Here is a 24,746-nt window from a genome sequence, read left to right as displayed (position 1 = left end):
CCAGTGGGACGGTATTTGTATTGTCCCGGAATTTTTGGGCCTCAGGAAATGAGATGAAGGTCATCAGTACATCTGGATTGATCAATTTTCAGATACACTATATTACCAAAAGTATGGGGACGCCTGCCTTTACACGCAGAAACTGGACAGGAAAGCTGGGGCATAGAGCAGGATTTTTATGGTACCGTCAATGACCAATAATTAATTATACAAATAAAAGTTAAAAGAGTATACATTTTATTACAGAGTGTTAAAAAAAACACAAAACAACAAACAAACGCAAGCCAAGTATATCAGTATGTAAATGAAAATACACACATCAAGACAGTTATATCTATTGATTTAACACAGCGGACAGCAAGAGATCACAGATATCCAGGCGTAAGCCTTGGTGTATCGAGTGAAATTCTCAAACAATATATCCACTACCCGACATGTTTCGCAGTGAATCCGCTTCGTCAGGGGTATAGGGGTATGCAGTCTCAATCTATATATTAACTCAAAAATAAAACATATAGATGTAAGACAATCAGATATTATAAACATAAAATAATATATATTAAACATAATAACAATTAAAAAAAAAATACAGTACTATGACAGTGTATTGCTATGATGTTCAGGACTCAATGGTTAAACGGACCCCACCTGTATGGCTGCTGTGGTATGCAATCGAAGGATCCAAGAGAGCAACAGGGTAGGATTTCTGAACATGAACTTTTATGGCATCCCAGTCTTAGTCCGTAGGGTTCAATATTGAGTTGGGCCACCCTTTGCAGCCATAACAGCTTCAACTCTTCTGGGAAGGCTGTCCACAAGGTTTAGGAGTGTGTCTATGGGAATGTATGACCATTCTTCCAGAAGTGCATTTGTAAGGTCAGGCACTGATAATGGAGAAGGCCTGGCTCCCAGTCTCCGCTCTAATTCATCCCAAAGGTGTTAAATAGGGTTGAGGTCAGGACTCTGTGCAGGCCAGTCAAGTTCCTCCACCCCAAACTCGCTCATCCATGTCTTTATGGACCTTGCTTTGTTCCAGGCCTTCTCATCCACATCAGTGCCTACCCTCACAAATGTGCTTCTGGAAGAATGGTCAAACATTCCCATAGACACACTCCTAAACCTTGTGGACAGCCTTCCCAGAAGAGTTGAAGCTGTTATATCTGCAAAGGGTGGGCCACCTCAATATTGAACCCTACGGACGAAGACTGGGATGCCAATAAAGTTCATGTGTGTGTAAAGGCAGGCGTCCCAATACTTTTGGTGATATACTGTATAAATGTACCATAGCTTGTAGACTCTATAACTTTCACACAGACATAATAATATACCTAAATTTATGAAGAAGCATTACTTATTTGCAAAATTGTATAACAGAAACTTATTTTTTTTTTCAAAATTTTTGTTCTTTTTTTTTCATTTTTTTTTAGCAAAAAAAGTAGTGGTTAAAGCGTTAGTAAACCTTAAAAAAAAAAAAATTATTATTAAAAAATTGGGCCCCTGCAGGATAATAGAAAAATGTGCTACTATGCATTGCATACTAGCACATTATGAAAGACTCCAGCGGTGCATTGTCACGGCTCCCTGGCGCTTCCATCTTCACCCGGTCTTCCTTCTGGGTTCGCAGACTCCGGCTGTTTAACTGGCCGAGCCGCTATGTCACTCCTGCACTTGTGCACAGGAGTCATGGCTGCAGCGTGGCTCTTTCAATGGATGGTACGCTGTCCATTTGGAGCGCAATACGCATGCGCTTGTTATGTCACTGGCTGCTCTATAGTAAATATCTCCTACACAGAGATATTTACTGTACTTATTATAGGCTTACCTGTCATTCAAAGTGTGACAGTGCTGAAAGTTGAAAATTGCCTGGGCAGGAAGGGGGGGGAAAGTGTCCGGTATTGAAGTAAATAAGGTTAGGTTCACACTTAGCCAGTTTCCCGGTGGCCGCATATCCACGGGAACAGCAGCTCCTTTATTTTCAAAATCGCAACAGCAGGGAAATTACATAGGGATTTTTTTTTTTTTTGGAGAGAAACTCCCCTTTTTTGCCATCTGTACCCACCTCTGAGCACCATTACTTGATTCCATCCTCTACCCACCTTCCAGTACTGGCCCATTTAGAGGATACAGAACCAAGTATCATTTTGTGGTGATAAGTAGTTTGTATAGAATCTGGTAATGATAACAAGAAAAGCAGTAAAACAGATCCCCTGCAGCCAGCAAAAATAGATCCCCTAACAACAATGGACCACCCACAACAAAATCCCCCCCCCAGCAACAATAGACTCCCAGCAGCAACAACGGATCTCCCCACAGCCAGCATCAATAGACTCTCCAGCAGTCAGCAACAATAGACATCCCGCTCAACAGTAGATCTCTCCCAGCAACAACTGACCCCCCAGCAACATAAGACCCACCTCCAGCAATAATAGGTTCCCTACCAGCAACAATAGATGCCCCCCCCCCCGCAAAATAGATCCCCTCCAGCTAGAATAGATCCACCAGCAGCCAGCATCAACAGACCCTGCAGCACACCCCAGCACCTCTTGCCATTACATAGAGTCAGTGCTTGAGGTACCGACACTTGGTTCCCCCGCGTTCCTGCTGAAACAAAGCTCTGCATAGTTTCCAGTGCGTTGGGTTGCCATTAAGAATTATGGGAACCCCTGTGCCTCTGAAAACAGCAAAGTATTTTTGATGTGGGTGCAGGAAAGCAGGCATCCGCACTAGGGATCGCACGATAATCGGTGGGGCCGATATTCGCTTTTTTTTAAGTATCATTATCGGCCACAATTTGCCGATGTTGCTTCAAGTGGTTGTACCAGAGTAATGCCTGCAGCTAGAGGCATCACCCCAGTACCGTTTTTTAGAGCCCACGTCGGCTTTCTTGTAATGACAACCGATGCAGCTGAGCAGACTCTCAAGTGTTATTACAAGGAGCCCCCTCCCTCCCCTGCCGCCGCCTTCCGTGGCCTGTCCCACTGGGAGACCCGAGCAACTAGCCGGCACGTCTACCAGCTGGGCGAAGACCCGAACAAAGCCGCATTCAGCTCTGATCGGGTCTCCGATGTAAAAACCCAAAAGCGGTCATGACATCACTTCCTGGTACTGGAGCCTTAACGGCGCCAGATTTAAAAAAAAATGACAGCATTCAAAACAGCCAAACTTGGCGTTTTGAATGCTTTTAAGTGCAGAGGAGGGACTTGGGGTCTTTTAGACCCCCAGATCCCTCCATAAAGAGCACCTGTCACAAAGGATGTTTACATTCCTTGTGACTGCAAAAAAGTGATCAAAAATTTTTTTTTTTAAAAGGACAGTGTAAAAATAAAAACTTTAAAGTGGAGCTCCACCCAAAAGTGGAATTTCTGCTCTTTTGCTTCCTCCACCCCTCCGGTGCCACATTTGGCACCTTACAGGGGGGAATGGGTACCTGTTTTTGACAGGTACCCTTCCCCACTTCCGAGATACGGCGCCGTGGCACCGTCCCCTGGAGGTTTGGCCCCCTCCTCCTTCACCCGCCGCCGAGCCAATAGGAATGCGCAGCACGCTTCGTGCATGCGCAGTAGAGACCTGCAAGTGCCAGATTTCCTTACCGGCAATGGCGGCAGCAGCACCCGACAGCCGATGGAAACGTCGGCTGCGGTGCCGACATCACTGGACTCCAGGACAGGTAAGTGTCCTAATATTAAAAGTCAGCAGCTACAGTACTGTATAGCTGCTGACTTTTAATTTTTGGATGGGGTTGGAGGGGGAGGCGGAATTCCGCTTTAAATATGCAGAATATTGGCAACTAATATCGGCTAAGGATGAAGGGTGGCCGGAAAATCGGTATCGGCCCTGAAAGAACGATATTGGTCGATCCCTAATATAGTTTGAACCTAGCCTAAGAAGTATTCTGGCCACAATTGGGGACCCCGGTGTCCCTTCACAATAAGACTTTTGTGTCTCTCTCATAAAAACGATCGGCTTCCCCCTCACCCCTTCTGCTTTATGTGTTGCGGCTCCGGTATTATCAATTCAGCCACGCTGTGACGGATGCTGGACGTTTGCCAACTTAAAACCTCAAATTACTTTCAGTTTCTTCATTACTCCGACATTTTATGGACTTTCCGAGGAACAAACCTCAAAATGGCGGATGATATGAACTACTCAACAGGAAGCCTTGTAAAAAAAAATGAATGGCGAATATAAGAGGAGCCCACCGTGCATACCCCAACATATAGGGGAAGGCGAAATCTGACCTAATAAGAGAGGTCATACATAGAGGTGATCACATTAGATGAGAGGCGGTGGGGAGCACTGAGGCACCAGTGTAAATGTTTCGTGAACCTCAGTCAGGTTCAAAATAGATTTCTTGCTGCTGGATCTGATTAAATAGGTAATTAGAGTGCATGCACGAGGATATCATGGACTGACTCATTGTTCAGGTAAATGATACTTCCTGTTTATTTCTAATGGACAGTCTATTATATAGTTAGTAGGCGGTGTCATATGTTAGTACGTCATAAGCATAATATTAGCATAATACTAATTATTTGCAGCTTTCTGATTAGTCAGGTCCGTTATAAGGTGGTCCCCTTCGAGTTCATGAATGTTATCTTCTTTTGAAGGCACTGTGCCAAGGCTCCATCTTTCTTCTCACATTCCATCTCGGTGGGCGGGGGTGGAGGTATCTAGTAACGGCCATTTTGAGTAAGGACGACAGAGGAAAAATATATGTACATGTACAGAAAAACAGACATAGAAAAATAGACATTTTGCTTAATTCACAAGTGTTCATCACATTCCTTCGCAAGCCCCCCTAAAATGGCTATATTTCTTCTGTCCCTCATACTAAAGTGCCTACTCACCTGGCCCAAACTCCTCCGGAACTTTTTTAGGGCTGTACATAGAGAAGAGCAGTAACTAGTTCACTACCCCCCTCGATACAGCCTGGAGAGGGCAGTCAGGTGCTATCTATCCCTATAACCCTATAGAACTGTGACATTATGAACAGGGAGTGACTGTAGAGGGGTAAAGGGTTTGTCCTCTTCCATCATAAGGCGGTCTTCTTCTTCTTGGTGGAGAAATGTAGGTGTGCTATTGTCTACAGCTTTGCTCATTAGCTTCTTTACAAATGTTAGAATACAGCATACAATCAGGGCTAAAAGAACTAGGATTATCAGTACTGTTACTCCTATCTGGGCGAGCACCTTCTGCCACCCACTCATCCAGCTAAAATATTGATCCCAAGGGTCTGTAATACCTGAGTTCTTCTTCAACTTAAACGACAGATCGTCCAATTTCTTGATAGCTAGAGTAACCTTACCATTTGGACCAGTGTTGTCAGGAATGTATGTGCAACAGGTTCCCGTTTTTTTCTATCATTTTACAGACACCTCCTTTCTCAGATAACACCATGTCTAAGGCCATCCGGTTCTGGAATGTCATATAGGAAGTGGGGGCTAACTGGTCAGCAATTCCCTGAAGGACATCCCTGGTGTAATTCATGAATCCCTGTTGGATATAATATATGTAGTTAATCCAATCTACATTCTTGTTGACGGTTATTATGGGGGTTAAAGGCTCAAAACCAGCTTTTACCTGATCCCTAGCTTTGACTTCATCTGGGACCCCCCTTGGGACCCCTATGGCATTTATTTACACATGAGGATCAAAGTTTCCAGAGGGAGCTGCTCGCTTCCTCCTGTGGTTGGGTGCTTGGTCAATGTATTTATCAGGGGTATTATACTACAAAAATCAAAAATAAACGTAACCACTTGTGTGCTGGATGAATTGTACCAAAATGTAGTGATACCATTTGTCTTAGTGATGGCTGCCTGTTGAGTACCTGTTTTGGTGATAATCACCTGCTGAGCTTGTATCAAACTTATAAGAAAAAAAGATATACAGCACAATCATTGTGCTGCCAGTAGGATCTTGTCTTCAGGAGATTGGGCTTTCTTGCAGAAAGGCGTGTATCCAGGTGCTTCGTATCGGGGATCAAGTTAATTTTTCCTTGTGAATTTCTTCACTAACACCCAATCTCCTGGCTGAAGACTGTGGGTTCCCGAGTCTGTTTCTGGATCTGGAATGGAGGAAAATACTCGAGAATGGATATTAGTTAAGGCTTTAGACAAATATGTAACATAACAAGTTAACACATCAGATTGTAACTGCAACTGCTGTGGGGAGTAACAGCCAAGTCTGGGGCCTGAACCAAACAAAATTTCATAGGGGGACAGGGCATGTTTCCCCCGGGGGGGGGGGTTGTCTGACACTGAACAGGGCAATAGGTAAACTGTCTGGTCAACTCATGTTAGTCTCTTGGGCCATCTTTAACATCCTGTTCTCTAGAGTCCCATTCATCCTTTCTACCTTCCCACTACTTTGAGGGTGGTATGGGGTGTGTAAAACCAACTGAACTCCCAGTGCTGCCCAAATTTCTTTTGTTAGGGTGGCTGTGAAAGATGGGCCCTGATGCTCTCTATCACCTCTTGGACCCCAAATCTACGTACTATCTCACTAAGTAGTTTTTTCTTTTTAGCCGTGGTTTTAGCTGTCATGTTTGTGACTGTGTAGGCTCCTGGCAAGCCTGAGAACATGTCCACCACCACTAGGGCGTATTCATATCGGCCGCTTTTTGGCATCTGTATGTGATCAATGTGTATCCTCTTGGATGGATATAGGGGTTTTTCCAAATGTTTCTGCGGTGTCTTTTCTGTCCTCCCCGTCTTTCGTATTCTTCTCCTTTGTCGATCCATTCCCGCTTTTCATCTGTGTAGGCTGCCTTTGCATAGAAGCTAGGTATAGTCTGTCAGATGGCACATGCACTGCCAAAGATATCTGCACTGGGGATTCACTCTGCTCTTCAGCCGCTTCGGCTGTTTTTCGTTGGTTTGGCCGCTTTATCCGCCAAGTGGTTTCCCCTGGCTTCTTGAGAATTCAGCTTGCCATGTGTTTTAATCTTCAAGTCAGCCACTTGTCCCAGTAGGAGTAGTGCATCCATTAAATCCTTGATGGCAGGACCATGTTTCACCGATGTTCCGGCCGCTGTCAGGAACCCTCTGGCTCTCCGGATGATACCAAAATCATGAGCTACTTCAAGGGTGTATCTTGAGTCTGTGTAAATGTTGGCTCTTCTTCCTTCTGCTATTTTGCACGCTGCAGTGAGGGCTTGAAGCTCTGCTTCTTGGGCAGATACAGTTGGTGGTAATGCTCCTTCTTGTAGGATTTCAAATTCAGAGGTCACAGTATAACCTGTGTGGTACTTGCCTCCTTCATCTGCATATCTAGAGCCATCCACAAAAAGTGTGTAGTCAGGGTTTCAGTCATGTGGAGTATCATAGGGGTCTCCTTCTTCACCTTCTCCTTCTCCCCCCTCGAAAAACGGCAGAAGGGTGGCCGGGTTGAGAGTGACACACCTTTGGAGGGTCACGTTGTCAGGAAGTAGGAGGGAGATTTGCAGCCATAGATGTCTGGCCGTGGACAGGTGTCGGAGTTGCACCTGATTTAAGAGGGCAGCAATGTAATGCGGTGCCAGAAGAAGCAGGGGTGTGCTAAGACAAGGTCTGAAGTTTTGTCTAGGAGTGCTTGGGCAGCAAAGACAGCCCTTAGACAGGAAGGACCACCTCTAGCCACCAAAGGGTCTAGTCCGTCCTCCATGTTTCTGAGCTAGGACCCCTGTGGCGTGGTCATTCTTCTCCGACACAAACAGTTTGAAGAGTTTCTCATAATCTGGAAGGCCCAAAGCAGGAGCTGTGGATATTGCTTGCTTCAGCAGAATAAAATTGTCCAGGGCCTTGTTTGACAGGGTAAATGGCACGGATTTGAGAGCATCATAGAGTGGTTACATGAGGATGGATGCATTAGGGATCCATGCCCTGCAGTAAGATATGAGTCCAAGAAAGGCTTGCAGTTGTTTAGCTGCTTTTGGTGGAAGAATATCCTGGATTGCAGCTACTCGGTCTAATGTGATATGTCTTGTGCCTTTAGAAATGCAGTGTCCTAAAAAGGTGACAGTCTTGAAACACCACTGTATTTTCTCTTTGGAGGCCTTACAGCCTTGTTCTGCAAGGTAGCATAGCAGACTTTCTGAATTCTCTTCAGCAGCAGGGTAGTCATCTGCACAAAGGAGAAGGTCATCCACATATATGAGAAGAGTTACTGTAGGGTGTTCCCGTTGCCATGTATCAAGGACAGAGGTTATGGCTTTGGCAAATTGGCTTGGAGAAATTTGCGCCCCTTGAGGCATAACTGCCCAGTTGTACTGTTTCCGTTCATGAGAAAAAGCGAAGAGGTACCTGCAGGAAGGATGCAGGGGAACACTGTAGAAAGCATTTTCCAGGTCCACTACAGTGAAGTACTCAGCTGTTGGAGGTATATCTCTTGTCATGTGACCTCAACAAGTGAGCTTAACCCTCAGGGGTACCTTTAACCAGTCAACACCCCCGAGTAACCCATCCCGAAGGACGTATGTTGTAAGGTCCATCTTTTCAAGGGCAGACAGCTCACTTGAAACCAAGGCACGCTTACAACTATTGTATCAGCCTATTGAGACACACTTCAAGCAAAACGACAGACACTGAAGACATTACTCCTGCCTCCCCTAGTGTCGGGCATCCACCTGCAGCTGGGCTTTCCCCTCAGAGGATCCTTCAAATCAGTCAACCCCCTGAGTAACCCGTCCCAAAGGACGTACGTTGCAAATATCCATCTTATTCAAGGGCAAAACAGCTCACTTGAATCCAAGGGCAAAACAGCTCACTTGGTGACACACAAATGCAACCTTCCAGCCTGCAGAGACACACTCACTCAGGATGGCAGACACTGAACAAACAATATACAGCCAGCAGAAATCTTACGGCAGGTTAATAAAAACAGCCCCAGGTGAGGATTACCCACCTCTGAGATGTCCTTGGAAAGCCGGCAAGATCGGTGATAAGATAAGACAGAAACAAGTCGTACAGTGGTAAGGTAAAAGTACCTACCGTACTCTCAGGGGTGCGCAAGTCCCTCTTGGTCTGTCTCATCCAGTCGCCAAACCTCCTATGCGGCTTTTTGTCGGACAAACCTGGAGCTCCACGTTTGGGCACCTTTTGTAAATGTTTCGCGAACCTCAATCAGGTTCAAAATAGATTTCTTGCTGCTGGATCTGATTAAATAGGTAATTAGAGTGCATGCACGAGGATATCATGGACTGACGCATTGTTCAGGTAAATGATACTTCCTGTTTATTTCTAATGGACAGTCTATTATATAGTTAGTAGGCGGTGTCATATGTTAGTACGTCATAAGCATAATATTAGCATAATACTGATTATTTGCAGCTTTCTGATTAGTCAGGTCCGTTACAAGGTGGTCCCCTTCGAGTTCATGAATGTTATCTTCTTTTGAAGGCACTGTGCCAAGGCTCCATCTTTCTTCTCACATTCCATCTCGGTGGGCGGGGGGTGGAGGTATCTAGTAACGGCCATTTTGAGTAAGGACGACAGAGGAAAAAGATATGTACATGTATAGAAAAACAGACATAGAAAAATAGACATTTTGCTTAATTCACAAGTGTTCATCACATTCCTTCACACCAGCACTTTTCTGATTACAGATTATGGACTCACTTATGAATTGTATATACATGTTGCACTTTTAACCACTTCTGGACTGGAAGGTTTTACCCCCTTAATGACCAGGATATTTTTTGCGATTCGCCACTGCTTTAATTTAACTGACAATTGAGCGGTCGTGCGATGTTATACCCAAATAAAATGGATGTCCTTTTTTTCCCATAAATAGAGATTTCTTTTGGTGGTATTTAATCATCTCTGCGGTTTTTATTTTTTGGGCTATAAAACAAAAAAAGAGCGACAATTCTGAAAAAAAATAAATAAAAAAAATACTTTTTGCTATATAACTTTCCCAATGAAAAAAAAAAATTTAAATCTAATTTTTTCATAATTTTAGGCCAATTTGTATTCTGCTAAATATTTTTGGTAAAAAAAATTCCAATAATCGTATTTTGTTTGGTTTGCGCATAAGTTATCGCGTCTACAAATTAGGGGAAAGATTTATATAATTTTTATTTATTTTATACTAGTAATGGCGGCGATCGGCACTGCGACATTGCACCAGACAGATCGGACCCCTAACTGTCATTTTTGACACTTTTGGGGGGACCAGTGACATTACTACAGTAATCAGTGCTTAAAATATGCACTGTTACTGTAAAAATGACACTGGCAGGGAAGGGGTTAATATATATATATATAAATTGCGCTAGAGAGTGAAAAGCATAAATGATTATGTAATGAAGTCCAAAATAGAGTCCATATATAAGAAAACAGCACGTCTGACGAATTATCTGTACAGGTACCGCTTACCAGAAACCAATGGTATAAGGGCCCAAAGAGACTTCAAGAAGTTCACAGAAGATAGACGTCAGTTGGACTCCGTATTTCTAAATGGATCTCCTCAGTGTTGGGTGATCGTGTGAAATATAAAAATAAAAAACGCCATAGCGTAAAACCACAAATAAATTGGATAAACACCCCAAGTGATAGGAATGTCAGAAAAGTGCTAGAGTAGTGATGGTAGAAGACACAGACACCTCCAATCCTGTGAAAATACTCCTTACCAGAGTAATACAAAGTGTTGCAGAAAGAACAAAAAGGAAGGCCTCCCCCGATAGGACTGCAGCTTACCAAAAGGAAGGTATAGTGAGCATATAGATTCCAACCGTGCCACCGAAGAGGGCTGACATACATATGCCCTTACCAGCTCCAAATAATAGTAAGGCAAAGAGACTCCAGAACCCGACCAAGCACTTCCACTGAGGACACAGCTCCAGATATTGTATGGCAGAGACACTCCAGACCAGACCAAACACTTCCAATAGGGACGCTGATAGAGGCTCAGCATACAGATGGTGTCAACAGAAGCTTCAAACTCATCTCTGGGAAGGGGTTAACACCAGGGGCAATCAAAGGGTTAAAAGTGTGCCTAGGGGGTGTTTTCTAACTGTGAGGGGGTGGACTCAGTGGATGAACACAGAGACCTGTGCTCCTAAATAGCAGGACCACAGGATCCCTGTGTTCATCACTGGCAGAACAGCTATCTGCCTTGTTTACATAGGCAGACCGCCGTTCTGTCCCCATGGGGAGACATCGCGTCCACTGGTCCCACAAATTGGCTCCACCTCTGGCCAATCGGTGCGTGTGTGCGCTTCCAGCAGCGCAGGTGCGCTCCCACACTATCTGCTACATGAAGCGACGTACAAGTAAGTCGTTTTGCGTAACAGAGCCAACTTGCCGCAGTAAAACTTCGGCGAGTGGTCAGCTAGTGATTAAAGTAATATGAAAGTCCTGTTTTTTATTTTTTTGGTTTAAAAATAACAAACATATGATACTTACCTCCTCTGTGCAGTTGGTTTTGCACAGAGCAGCCCAGACCCTCCTCTTCTCGGGTCCCTTCACCAGCGCTCCTGGCCCCTCCCTCCTGTTCAGCGCCCCCACAGCAAGCAGCCTGCTATGGGAACACCTGAGCTGAGCCACTGCTCTGTGTGTCCATTCAGACACAGAGCCATGGGATGGCCCCGCCCCCTCTCTCCTCATTGGCTCACTGACTTTGGTTGACAGCATTGGGAGCCAATGGCGCCATGCTGCTGTCTCAGCTTAACAGGAGGGAGAGTCACGGACATCCGAGTCTCTTGTGCACATCACTGGATCGAGATGGGCTCAGGTAAGTATTCGGGGGGCTGAGGGGGTGCTGCATGCACACAGAAGGTTTTTTATCCTAATGCATAGAATGCATTAAAGTGGTTGTAAACCCACGTTTTTAACGTTTACCTATAAGTAAGACTTTAATAAGGCTTACTTATAGGTACTGTAAATATCTCCTAAACATGTACCGTTTAGGAAATATTTACATTGCATGCAGCCAATGACGTCATCGGCGCATGCGCTCTGAAGAAACGGCCGCTCATGCGTTGTGCCACGCGCGCGGGAGTGACGTCACATGGCTCCCGGCCAGTAGCATAGCCAGAATACACAGACCAGGAAGAAAGATGGCTGAAAATAGATGCGGCCTCCAGCTGGGACGATGAGGGCTTCGTTTGGAGGTAAGTGTCACATAATGTGCTAGTTTGCAATGCATACTAGCACATTATGCATTTACTTTTCTGGGGGGGGGGGGGGACAAAAAAAAAACACACTGGGTTTACTTCCTATTTAAGATAAAAAAAAATCTTCTGCCATTAGAACCACTTTAAAGTCAAGTAAATGAGGACGCACCTCAACTGCATGGTGATGCTGGCCTTTAGGGGTTAAAGTAGGCAATGAGGTGACATATCCCCACCTCATCATTTGTCAGATGCCTCTGAAAAGCGATCTGAGCATGGCATATCCTTAAAATCCACCTACAGCTACACTAAGAAATGGTTAGAGGTGCTTCCATTCCATTGCCTAAATATCTGGCTGTAAAACAGACTCTTTTCCTAATAGTTAAGAGTAGGGCTGAACGATAGTCGATATGATATCGACTATCGTTCTGTGGCCGTAGGCGATATTCATATCGCCGAGGTCACGATATTTGCATAGGCAGGGGGAGGGACTCGGAGGACTCACAGACTTCCGTGTTAGGCAGGGAGAAGTCGGGACGCTTCAGCGGTGAGCATACACTGACTCACTCGTGCTCTGCAGCCCGCCCCACACGTTCAGTGAGTCTCACTCTCCTCCCTAGTTTTCTCAATGGCACATTCAGGGAGCCAATCACGCCGTGATTAGCTGCACAGCTAACCAATCACGCGTGCCTGCACACCTGATTGGTTCCGCTGTGCCGCTACTCACGGCGTGATTGGCTCCCTGAATGTGCCATTGAGAAAACTAGCGAGGAGAGTGAGACTCACTGAACGTGTGGGGCTGGCTGCAGTGCACGAGTGAGTAAATGTATGCGGCTGTGCTGTGATCCTTTCCCGGCTCCTAGTCCACCGCTCCAGCCTCCTACAACCACCACTGTCTAATCTGATCGACATATGAAGAGGTACTTTATCAAGAATTTATGTCTTTGGCTTAACCCTACAGGCTGGGAAGCCTGCAATTAATGTTACGGCCAAGTAGTATAACCAAAACAAAAAATTTACAATGAACTTTTATGCCGTAATCTACTTAAGTGAGCAGAGAAAGAAGCCATACGTTTTTTGTTAAAAGAAAAACACAGATCCAGACGGGATGGCTTTGTAGTGTGTAGAATGACATTATATTAGCTAAGTCTTATAATACCGCTGGATCAGCTCACAAGCGTCAGGCCCAGCCATAGCGCCCCTCCGCCTCGCTGACATGTCACTAATTGATTTTACCATATTAACCCTGACCTGCCCAGTGCCCTGTATCTGCAATTAAAATTTAGAAGGCTGCCTGCATGCTTCCTGATTTCCATTCCCAGCATCCTTCCCAATCCCTACAGTGTCAGTAACATTAACCCTATGGTACAAGGCTGCAGTGTGCACTGAATCCCATTCCCTACAGTAACATACATTAACCCTGTATGGTCAGAAAGGCTGGATTGACGGGTCCCTCAATATCGCAATATATATCGTTGAAAAAAAAATATCGCAATATATTTTTTTTCCAATATCGTGCAGGCCTAGTTAAGAGGTATGCCCATGCATGATATGCACGTCCCCCCCCCTCCCCCCCATTTTACTAATACATTTTAAAAAAGACGATTTCTTTAAAAAAAAAAAAGAAGTAATCTGGCCACATGCCGGAAGTCATTTCAGAATAAGCCTTTTGTGGTTGACTTTCTCAGATCAGCTTACTCCTCACCCCTTCTGCTTTATGTGTTGCGGCTCCACTCCAGCATTATGAAGTCAGGCACGCTATGACGGATGCTGGACGTTTGCCAACCTAAAACTTTAATCTACTTTCAGTTTCTTCATAACGCCAACATTTTATTGACTTTCTGAGGAACAGACCTTTAAAATGGTGGATGATACGAACTGCTCACTAGGAAGCCTTGTAAAATAATAGGCTATGCCTATCATCCTAATAAAATAAAAATGACAACACTAAATATAATTTCTGCAAACATGATAATAAACTACTAAATAAATCCAGTAATGTAAGATTAAATTGTTCCAGGCAGATTCATGTATATTTTTTAAATACAAGCGGTCCAAGGGCATTTATTAATTTATCAGCCGTACAGTGTTGCTAGATTAGTGTATTCCAGCCTTTCCCAACCAGGGTTGTGTGGAATCCTAGGATATCTAGAGAGGTTGCTATGTGGTTTCTTGAGCAATCATCAATTTTTGACAATCGTTTCCACTGAGCGGAACGATTCGGGTCGGTACAGTTTTGAAGGGTTAGAATGGTCCGGGCCTATTCAGGTGAGCATTTCCACTGCAAGTCGGACTGCCAGGGGCCATGTAGGGTTCACACCAAACGTGGTGTTTGTGTTGCGCTTTCGTTTGACGTGAGCATTGAAGTTTTCCTGTCTGCCAATCAGTGGAATGTATCGCATGACGCCAGTAGCTCCACCCTAACCCTACCGTACCATTTCCTATGGCCCTACATCTGAAGGAGAGGACCAGGAATGGTGCGGTTTGGTTTGGTTGTATGGGCCACTTTCATAATGGAAACACTCAAAATAGCGCACCGTACCGAACCGACCCACTCAGTGGAAAAAAAGGCAATATATGGGTGACAAATTGAAAGTCCACCAGTGTCTCCCAAGCAGCCAAACAGACCCCCCCCCATATTAATAACCACTGACACCAATTAGTTATTTAGCTATCTATAAGGTAGGGCGTCTTTCCAATGAGCATAGGTGTTGAGCTGGCCATACAGGGCTGGAGTTCCATTTGTAAATTTTTATTTTTGGAACGTTCATTCAGATTTGAATGGTTAGTAGGGTCAAACCGAGGTTCATATTCAACCTCAGTGATGAGAAAATTTGGAGCAGGATGGAAAGTTTTTTTCTCAAAAGAACTAAGTTTTAATAGTGAATGCAGTTTCTCTTTGGGCAATTCCATTTATTCCAAAACTGAATGTTAAAAACAACATACTGTATTGGCATACTTTTGAATGACATTGGTCAAGTCTCTGATAGCGTTATCAAATGATGAGAGTTTTTGTGCGAACATTCCTCTGAAAATCTACCAGTGTATGGCCAGCTTAAAGAGAAGGTCCAGTCTACCCCAAATACTGTATAAATTCAGTACAAGATCAGTGCAAGAAAAATGGTTCAGCTGCTGGCAATAGAAGGTACACAATCCTCACCAAATCACATATAAAAAGAGTTGCAGCGCTCATATAAAAGTGAATCACAAGATTAAAATAAAGTCCATAAAAATAGTCCTAGAAATACAAGTTAATACCTGTAAAACCTGGCATGTAGGATATTTCAAATACTGTAGCTGCTGAATTTTAATGTAAGGACACTTACCTGTCCAAGAATCCAGCCTTGTCCTCATCTGAGCTGAATCTTCAATCAGCTTCAGGTCCAGGCACCGGCATCTTGACTAAGGGAAACTAGCAGTGAAGCCTTGTGGCTTCACAGCCAGTTTCCCACTGCGCATGTGCATTGTGAATGGTCCTCCAGGAATCATGATGTGTCCCACAAGGCTAAAAGATAATGGGGGGCGAACTTCTACTTGGATCACCGTGGCAATTTAACCAGAACTGGAAGCAGGTACCTATCAAAACTAAGTACTGGCAAACGTGGCAGAGAAGGGGGGGGGGGGTTGTAAATAGGTGGAACTTCCCCTTTTAGGAGAAGTTCTGCTTTCAGGAATATGTGAACCCAATATTCCTGATATGTGCCTGTTGTACTACAGTATGTACTTGTATGAAAAAGTATCCTGTTCTCTTTCTGTTGCTTCCTTTGAGTGAAATCTCTGTTGTTCCTACCAGTCATTCTGCTTTCCTCATAAAAACTGACCACACTAAGCAGGAGAACACACCATGGTCATTTTTTGGTGGCTGTGCTGGTAGCTAATCCAGTGATCAGGCTAGTGCTGGAAAGTCCCACCCCTTTACTGGGAAGATTAGTGTGCTGCTGTTTCTCCACTCCCATCTCTCTAAGCCAGTGGTCCTCAACCCTGGCCTACAGGGCCCACTAACAGGCCAGATTTGCAAGATAACTGAAATACATCCCAGGTGATAGCATTTGCTGCTCAGTGATTGCAGTACTCTAGTCTGCATCTCTCCAAGGTAATACTTAAAATCTGGCCTGTTAGTGGGCCCTGAGGACCGGAGTTGAGGACCACTGCTCTAAGCTCCTGCAGCAGCTGAGAACAGAGGTTATGTGATAACTTATAAAAAAAGGGAAAAAAGGTATTTATAATGTGTTTTATACCTATACACAAATGTTTTGCATTTCATTTCTATTTTAAACTGAATATTTTTGTTTTACAAGGTTAGGGTGTACATCTACTTTAAGGAGCATTTTTCCTGTCACATTAATATACAATGAGCTACAGATATGATAATTATTGTTCGGGGCTCCTCGAGACAGGAAAATTATTTCAAGGGTTCCTCAGTGTAAAAAAGGATCAGAAAGGCTGGTCTATTCTCTTGGTCCCCATGCCTATGTTGACAGGTCTTTATTTTGTGTTTCAGGTCTTTGGACGTCTTTTCACAATGATCTACCTCTGTTTTCCACTCATTATCTTCTTGCTGGACTCCTCTCTAAGTCATGTGTTTTCCTTCCTTGTATATAAATATTATCCTGTATATTTCCTGGAAGTGGTGTGGCTGGTGAATCTTGTTAAAGTCCCCCTTCTAAAAGCTTTTTCCCAGAAACTCCCCCATCCTTGGTGGATCCCATCGACTCTTCTCTACGTCCTAACACTTTGCCTAGCACCTCCTCTGTACCAGACCCTCCGATTCCTTCTCTTCTCCCAGGCTCCAGAGCTACACTCAGGCCTGGTCAACTCTCTGCTCTATCACTTATCCTCTTCTCTGGCCTGTCTGCTCTGGGATTTGCTGTCCCCTGTTATATTTCCAGAAGAGGATCCCGAAGGAAATGGAAATGGAAAGAAGAAGGAAAGGGAGAATTTCATCCGTCTCATAAAGCTTTCCAAACCAGACTGGCATTTACTGACCCCAGCTTTTGTGTTCATGACTCTTGCGCTTATGTGTAAGTTCTAAAAAGTCTATAAAAGTACTAGGCTCAACTCAGGGGTCTTCAAGGTGCCCAGAGAGCACTATGATCTTCTGTCCAATCTGTCACAAGTCAAACATGAAGAGACAGCACTCTTCTCATGTCAAGGTTCGACTTAAAGCTATTGTTCCAGGTGAATCAAACATCCAGGCCAATTTTGCCCTTACTGATGCATTGTTCTCTGATACAGGGCTTAATCGTAGCCTATGAAGGGGTATCACCTGGAACAATAAAGCTACATTGACCTCAGTAGAGTGTGGTTTATTTTTGTATGTGTCTATAAAAGTTTAATGTACTTGCAATATGTGTACATGGAGGACATGCTATACATGCTATTGGAATACACAAGATTATGCCCATATACTGTAAATAAACACAGCTGCAGATAAAGCCTGGTACTTTAAAGAGAATCTGTCAAAGTGACAGGTTCTCTTAGTAGCTTCTCTAACCCCCCCCCCCTACTAATACTTAGCTCCAAACATTAATACTTGCTTTCCCGTCAGTCTGTTTATCTGCCGGAGCCCAGGGTCTAACCCTTGTAGGCTCTGCATTGGTCTATGTATAAACATACAGGGTTAATGACCTTTTTGGTTCCTTCATCTAACAATGTTCCTGTACAGCAGAATAGACCTCATAGCTCAACCCTGACCATCAGTTTTCAGAGTATTTAGTATAGAATCCAGAACCAGACTGTCACGTACCTTGTAGCAGAGCCTGACGTGCAGAGGGAGACCTCTCGTACAGCCCTGGCTCAGGCACCACTGGAGTTGCAACAGTGGATGCAAGAGCGCAGTGAGGTAAGAGTGCCTGCGCTGGTCTTCTGTTGGCAGTTGAGAAGAGTAGCTGATAAGTCACTGAACACAGCTGGATTGCTGAGCAGCAGGAAGAAGCAGGTAAAGAGGTGCGGATGCACAGCGGATGCAGGACAGCGTCTCCAGGCACTGGATGGACCTGGATGGGCAAAGACTGGAGCAGGGTCAGACAAGCAGGTTTCAGACACAGGTAATCAGATACAGTTCAAGCAGCAGGCAGAGAGTAGTCGGTGTACAGGCAGGGGTTGGCAGCAGGATATCAGGCAGGAAGCAGGTATAGCAGAGTCAAAGCAAGCCAGGGTAAGGACTGGAGATAGCAACGAAGTCAGACAAGCCAGGTCAATACAGGAATCAGTACAAGCACAGGACCAGACTCAAAGTAAAGTTGCAGATCAGACAGCAATGACACAGTGCTTCTGAGGTGTTTAAATAGGGCAGCCTGTTGCCAATCATTGCAATTAGTCTGCACTAAGTTAACTCTTAGGTGGCAGACCCATGACACAGACAAATCTTACTATGGAAACAAGGTAGACAGGTTCCTAAACATGCAGAGGCTTCAGTGTTATTGTCCCTTTGTCCGCAGCACCCAATCTTATTCTTTCTTTCCTAGTGCACGTTGGAGGAATGAAAAGAAAAACTCTTTTGACTGTCAGGGTCAACATAAGCTGGGCAGATAGGATCCTAACTATTCAGAGGCCTCAGATTTGGAGCCCCTTGTCTCAATCTGTATTGGCCATGGCACCCATTCTTATTCTTTCTTTCCTAGTGCACTATGGAGAAATGAAAAGGCCAATTGTATTGGCTGTCAAGGTCAACACAGGCTTAGTGGACATGATCCTAAATATCCAGAGACCAGTATTAGCTCCCCTTACCCTCGTCTGTATTGGCCATAGCACCCAATCTTATTCTCTCTTTCCTAGTGCACTTTGGAGGAACAAAAAAAAAAAGAATATGTATTGGCTGTCAGGGTCAACACAAGCTTAGTGGACTGTATCCAAAATATCCAGAGACCAGTATTAGCTCCCCTTGCCTCGGTCTGTATTGGTTATAGCACCCAGTCTTATTCCTTCTTTCCTAGTGCGCTATGGAAGAATGAAAGTAAGAATTGTATTGGCTGTCAGGGTCAGTAGGAAAGTGAGAATAAGATTGGATGCAGATTGGGGGGCAGACAGGATCCTAAATATCCAGAGACCTTAGTATTAGCACCCCTTGTCTCGGTCTGTGTTGGCCACAGCACCCAATCTTATTCTCTCTTTCCTAGTTCACTATGGAAGAGTGAAAAGAAGAATTATATTAGCTGTCAAGGTCAACATAGGCTGGGACAGTTCTTCCTTTACACACTTTGGTAAACAAGGCCCATTGATGCACATAGATCTGGAAAGGGACAGGCTAATGCGTAAATACATATTCTGGTAAAATTAGATCCCACTAATGGAAAGATAAGACATCACATCCAAAACCTCATCCACCATTATGTAAACCCCTGAAAGCTGGCAGGGTTTATCAACTTACAATATTGGAATGAGTCACATTTGTGGTTGAGACCAAGTATAACAGAACACCTAAATAGTGCCATATATTTACCATGATAACTTATCTCTGTTATTATCTCCAGTGGAAATATCTATTCCATACTACATGGGACGGGTGATTGACATCTTGTCCAACAACTACAAGGAGACGGAGTTCCTGATGGCCATTTTGTTCATGGCCTTCTTTTCTATCACAAGGTTAGTAAACAATGAACTATGCATATTTAGTAGAAACACTGACTTAAAGTGTATTTCCACTTATGCAGCCAAACTGGGATAACACCTACTTTATATTTCTCATTCAGCTCCACCTAGACCTAGCAAACAGGTTGGGGGGGGGGGGGGCAAGGGGCACTGATAGGTTTGATGTTACCAAATAACTGGATTAAGGCTTTCAAGTTAATGGTGGAGAAGGCAAAGTAATGCTGGCAAAGCGATACATTTCAGTGGCTAACTAATATGGTAGGCATCTAAACATAGTTAAGAGTTTCCCCTAGCAATCATAGATACATGTATAACTATGAATACAGGTACAACATGCAGCTGATTTCTAGTCCATTGATCCCAAGAAATATAATACTGCTACTTTCCACTTGATTCAAAAAGCAAATTATCTGTAATATTGAAAGAAATACCAACTCCCATTAGGGATACTGGCAAAAGAGTGGGCTGATGGGGACTTTTGATGGTATCATACTCAAAAACATGTAGCTACATGTATAAAATGAAACAATATTTTAATAATTTATAAAAACAGAACATACATAGTTCACACTGTGGACATTACTAAATATACATACAAAACAAACAATACATATATAATCAACATGAAATTGGTGACTATTCAAGGAATAATTTGACAGATAAGGTCCTCTTAAATTGAATGTGGGGCTAGAGATGCCTCCACTTTAATCCTTGCCCGACATGTTTCGCTGTACAAAGCTTCCTCAGGGGCGAGAAGATTCAATTAGAGATATTGTTACTGTCTATAAAACAACAATATATATAATTAGAGATCAATGTACATGAATACTTTGAGAATATGAGCATAGGCAAATAGACTGTCCCAACCCTCATCCCAACACCACTGTATGCATTACCCCCAATGGCCAGATGGGAAGTTGGAAAGATATGTGGCAAACAAAAAATGTCTCCCGGCGAGTGTGGGGGCCATTATTCAAGAATATACCAATCTCCAAAGGTGACCAAATGATTATACCAATGCAGCTAAATGCTATTATAAGCTAATTGCATATGGATTCTTGGTTGGACAAAGGAGGGAAGAAAGAATTTTATAAACCTCCAAAAGATTATAAAAAGCTATATTGCAACATGTATAGAAAAAACGTTGATTATTACTGACATATCATTGTCTTTTGGGTTAGTACCTACCAATTGCCTTGTCACTCAAGGGTTATATACAAACGTGGAGGAGATGGGGGTATACATGGATTGCGGACTTATATTGGTTGGATTTTTCTGAAAAGATGGTAGAGTTAGGCAATTAAAAATAGAGACTTTTCTATCTGTATCAAAGCAAACACAGATAACATATACATGTATATGATCGTTGTTCCACTTTTATGCTGTACCTTGATGTTGATCCTAGAGTGCGTATAGTTGCCCATCTATGTTATTAGGCATATTGCTCTGCGCACATTCAGCGTTAAGTAATGCCCACTAGACTGACCCCAGTCTGTTAGTCGAGGCTTGGATAAAGAGAAAATAAGAAGGTCTTTGAATGTTTTATAAATTAATAAAATATTGTTTAATTTTATACATGTAGCTACATGTTTTTGAGTACGATACCATCAAAAGTCCCCATCAGCCAACTCTTTTGCCAGTATCCCTAATGGGAGTTGGTATTTCATTCATGCAAATTGGGATGTAGGTATCAATCAATTGAATTTAACATTAGAGCACAATCTACTGCAAGTTATCTGTAATATTGATATCAGGGTATTGATGTCTGTGTCTCCTTGTTTCCCAATAGTTCTATCTCTGCAGGATGCAGAGGAGGATTCTTCTTATTCTGCATTGCTCGCCTCAATATCCGATTAAAGGACCTCCTCTTTCGAGCCTTTGCTAAACAGGACATTGCCTTCTTTGAAACAACTAAAACAGGTACCACAGTGTTCCAGAAAGCTGCATGTCTTCCTAAAGCATAAATAAATCCAACCAATTGTAGCACTATATATTGTGGAGGTCATAGAGGTTGGGTCCTGGATGGGTGTTACATTGCACCAATATTTGGACTGTGGTCCCTGTAAGGGAAGTATGGGATCTCAGAAAGGCAAGGGTTAAGCCCTCTCCCAGAGAGAACAGCTCTTAAAGACAGCAAGTAGTGTCAGTGGGGGTGGGAGAGTAAGGAGCTGGAGATACACCTGGGAGACTGAACTGCTAAGTACAAGTGTTTGTTTGCTGCATGGTGGCTGGAGACTTGACGGCTGCTTGGGACTGCATACTTGGGGTACAAGCCCCTGCCAAAAGCCGGTATTATATTTTCATTTACCATTTATGCTGGAGTTAAGTGGATTTTTAAGTTATACCCGTTTTCTGAACTGTTTGCTGCTGGAAGCTTTATTTCTGTTGTGGAAGAAAATAAACCACGTTTTGTTTAAGTTTACCTGGCTTGTGCACGTGATCCCTTGGAGCTATCACCCCAAATATCACAACTGGTGTTTCGGATGCGTGCAGTGCATTTAAACCGAAAAAGCCAATTTGCAAACTGACATTAAAGAGACAGTGTACCCATTTGCATGTCTTGGGTGAAGTCTTTGCATACAGCAGGAAAAGACATGGAGGAGGTTGTCAAGGCGCTAATGCAAGCCACTGTGTCCCAGCAGCAAGCCTCCATGGAAGCGAACCGTCGCCATGAGGAGGCTATAGCAGCTCAGCAGGAGACTACCCGCTTGCTGGTCACCCATCTTACAGCCCAACAGGAGGCTACACAAATGCAGGTGGCGGCCTTAAAGGAGGCAGTACAACAGCTAGCTCAAGGACGAGAGCAAGTAGCTGTTGGCCCTGGCAACCAAATAGCCGGGAGAGCCAGCCATGTTTTACAGAAACTGACTCCAAATGATGATGTAGAAGCCTTTCTGTTTACTTTTGAAAGGATGGCGGAGCGAGAGGGATGGCCCTGTGACCAATGGGCTGGCATCATCGCCCCCTTCCTTACTGGTGACCCTCAAAAAGGCTTACTTTGATCTTCCAACGGAACACATCAAAGACTATGAGCGGCTGAAGGCTGAGATCCTGGCCCGCCTGGGGGTGACTACAGCCGTTAGGGCCCAAAGGGTGCACCGCTGGAGGTACCATCCAGACCGCCCACCGAGGTCTCAGATGCATGAACTGGTGCAGCTGGTCAAAAAATGGCTGCAGCCAGAAACGTTGTCTGGCCCACAAATGCTGGAGCGGGTGGTGATGGACCGGTACCTGCGGTCTCTGCCGGATGACCTTCAACGCTGGGTAAGCCATGGAGACCCTGCAACAGTTGACCGGTTGGTGGAGTTGGTTAAAGGTATACTGTGGTGGAGGATCTGCTCGGACCTGCCAAGCGACGGGAACCCACATCAAGGGCAGGACGACCAGCTGCAACATCCAGGAGGGGAGCCCTACCAGACCCGGGAACCTGCATCCCTACCTCAGTTTCGCCAGATCCACGGAGATCAGCCCCTGGCAACCGAATGGGAGACCTACAATGTTGGCGTTGTCGATCCTGGGGCCATACCCGGGCGCAGTGCCCGCTTCAGGAGGAGCCCATGGAATGTGGGGTGGGCAGGAGAGTCTCCTTCTATGCCCAACTAGCATGTACCACCCATCTCGATTTAACCGCAGGACAGTTTGAATGCGAGATTTGGGTGAACCACCTTCCTGCCAAGGCGTTACTGGACTCCGGGAGTATGGTGACACTGGTCCACGCTAGAGTGATCGGGAGACTCGGCCCTGTGAGTAAGGCTCTTCGGGTAGTATGTATCCATGGTGACTGTTTCTTATGGTTGCACCTCAGTGACACAGGAAGTAGGGGTGGTAAACAGCTTAATCCACGATATCATAGTCGGGCGGGATTGTCCACTATTCCTTGAACTATGGAACCAGGTGCAGAGTGGATTACCTGGACGGCCCCGAGAACTAGAGACAGTGGGGCCTGAAGGGCTAAAGTCTCAGGGGTCCAGTCCAGAACTGCCCACAACACACCCCGTTAGCTTTGAATCACCTAAGGGTGGTAGTGGTATAATAGAAAATGTTGATGTGACTGATGACGTTCATGTTTCAGGTATCAAACCCGAGTTGACCCCTGAGGGGGGGGAAGACTCTCTGTTACAGGTCATGTTGGGGGAAGATGAGGAGGAACTCTCCCCACTGCAGATTCCCCTTGGGGAGGCTGAAGGGGAGGTTTCCCCCAGACCAGTGCACCCAGACCTGGACATATCCAAGGGGGCATTTAGCTCCGCCCAGTTACAGGATCCCTCTTTAATCAATGCCCAAGAACAGATCTCAGTGGTGAATGGAGTCCCACAAATACCAGGGGCGGAACAAAAGTTTCCGCACTTTGTGTTCATTGGGGATTTGCTCTGTCGAGTGACTGAAAGCCGAGGGGAAATTATTGAACAGTTGCTGGTTCCCCAGTCGTATCGGCGAAAGCTCCTCGATTTAGCTCACAATGACGCATTAGGCGGACACCTGGGGGCGGGGAAAACAGAGGCCAGAATAACTGACCGATTTTACTGGCCAGGCGTGAAGGCAGAGGTAAAGAGGTACTGTGCTTCCTGCCCCACGTGTCAGTTAACAGCACCAGTGTCACACTATAGGAACCCCTTAGTTCCTTTGCCTATAATTGAGGTTCCATTTGAGCGGATTGCTATGGACCTGGTGGGGCCCTTAGTAAAATCTGCGAGGGGACACCAATATATATTAGTAGTATTAGACTACGCAACCAGGTATCCGGAGGCAGTCCCATTATGGAAAACAACCTCTAAGGCTATTGCCCGAGAGTTGTTCCATATGTTTTCACGCACTGGGCTACCCAAAGAGATCCTGACGGATCAAGGTACCCCGTTTATGTCTAAGGTGATGGCGGACCTCTGCAAACTTTTTCAGATCAAGCAGTTGCGAACGTCCGTCTATCACCCACAGACAGATGGCCTTGTTGAGAGGTTTAATAAGACATTAAAATCCATGCTAAAAAGAGTGGTCCAGAGGGACGGCAAAGATTGGGACATGTTACTCCCGGCCTTGTTATTTGCCATCCGGGAGGTTCCGCAGACCT

The 24,746-nt window shown here is 44.6% G+C and overlaps 2 protein-coding genes and 1 pseudogene across 4 annotated transcripts in view; 2 read left to right on the top strand and 1 right to left on the bottom strand.

The window, feature by feature from the left end:
• Window positions 1-24,746, bottom strand: part of TAP1 (transporter 1, ATP binding cassette subfamily B member) — an 895,619-nt gene that overhangs the window by 67,824 nt on the left and 803,049 nt on the right. The gene's annotated exons all lie outside the window — the stretch shown is intronic.
• Window positions 1-24,746, top strand: part of LOC309560894 (class I histocompatibility antigen, F10 alpha chain-like) — a 392,531-nt gene that overhangs the window by 138,262 nt on the left and 229,523 nt on the right. The window lies entirely within an intron of this gene.
• The window catches only part of LOC309560903 (antigen peptide transporter 2-like), a 77,778-nt pseudogene continuing 69,628 nt past the window's right edge, over window positions 16,597-24,746 (top strand). The window contains exons 1-3 of the transcript XR_014226200.1: window positions 16,597-17,109; window positions 19,561-19,675; window positions 21,471-21,601. The product of XR_014226200.1 is annotated as an antigen peptide transporter 2-like (transcript). The remainder of the gene's footprint in view (window positions 17,110-19,560; window positions 19,676-21,470; window positions 21,602-24,746) is intronic.

The sequence above is a fragment of the Pelophylax lessonae genome, assembly GCF_965119305.1.
Source record: "Pelophylax lessonae genome assembly, chromosome: 7".
Classification (NCBI taxonomy): Eukaryota; Metazoa; Chordata; class Amphibia; order Anura; family Ranidae; genus Pelophylax; species Pelophylax lessonae.
The sequence above is the reverse complement of the archived record's forward strand: the minus strand, read 5'-3'. Positions and strand labels throughout refer to the sequence as shown.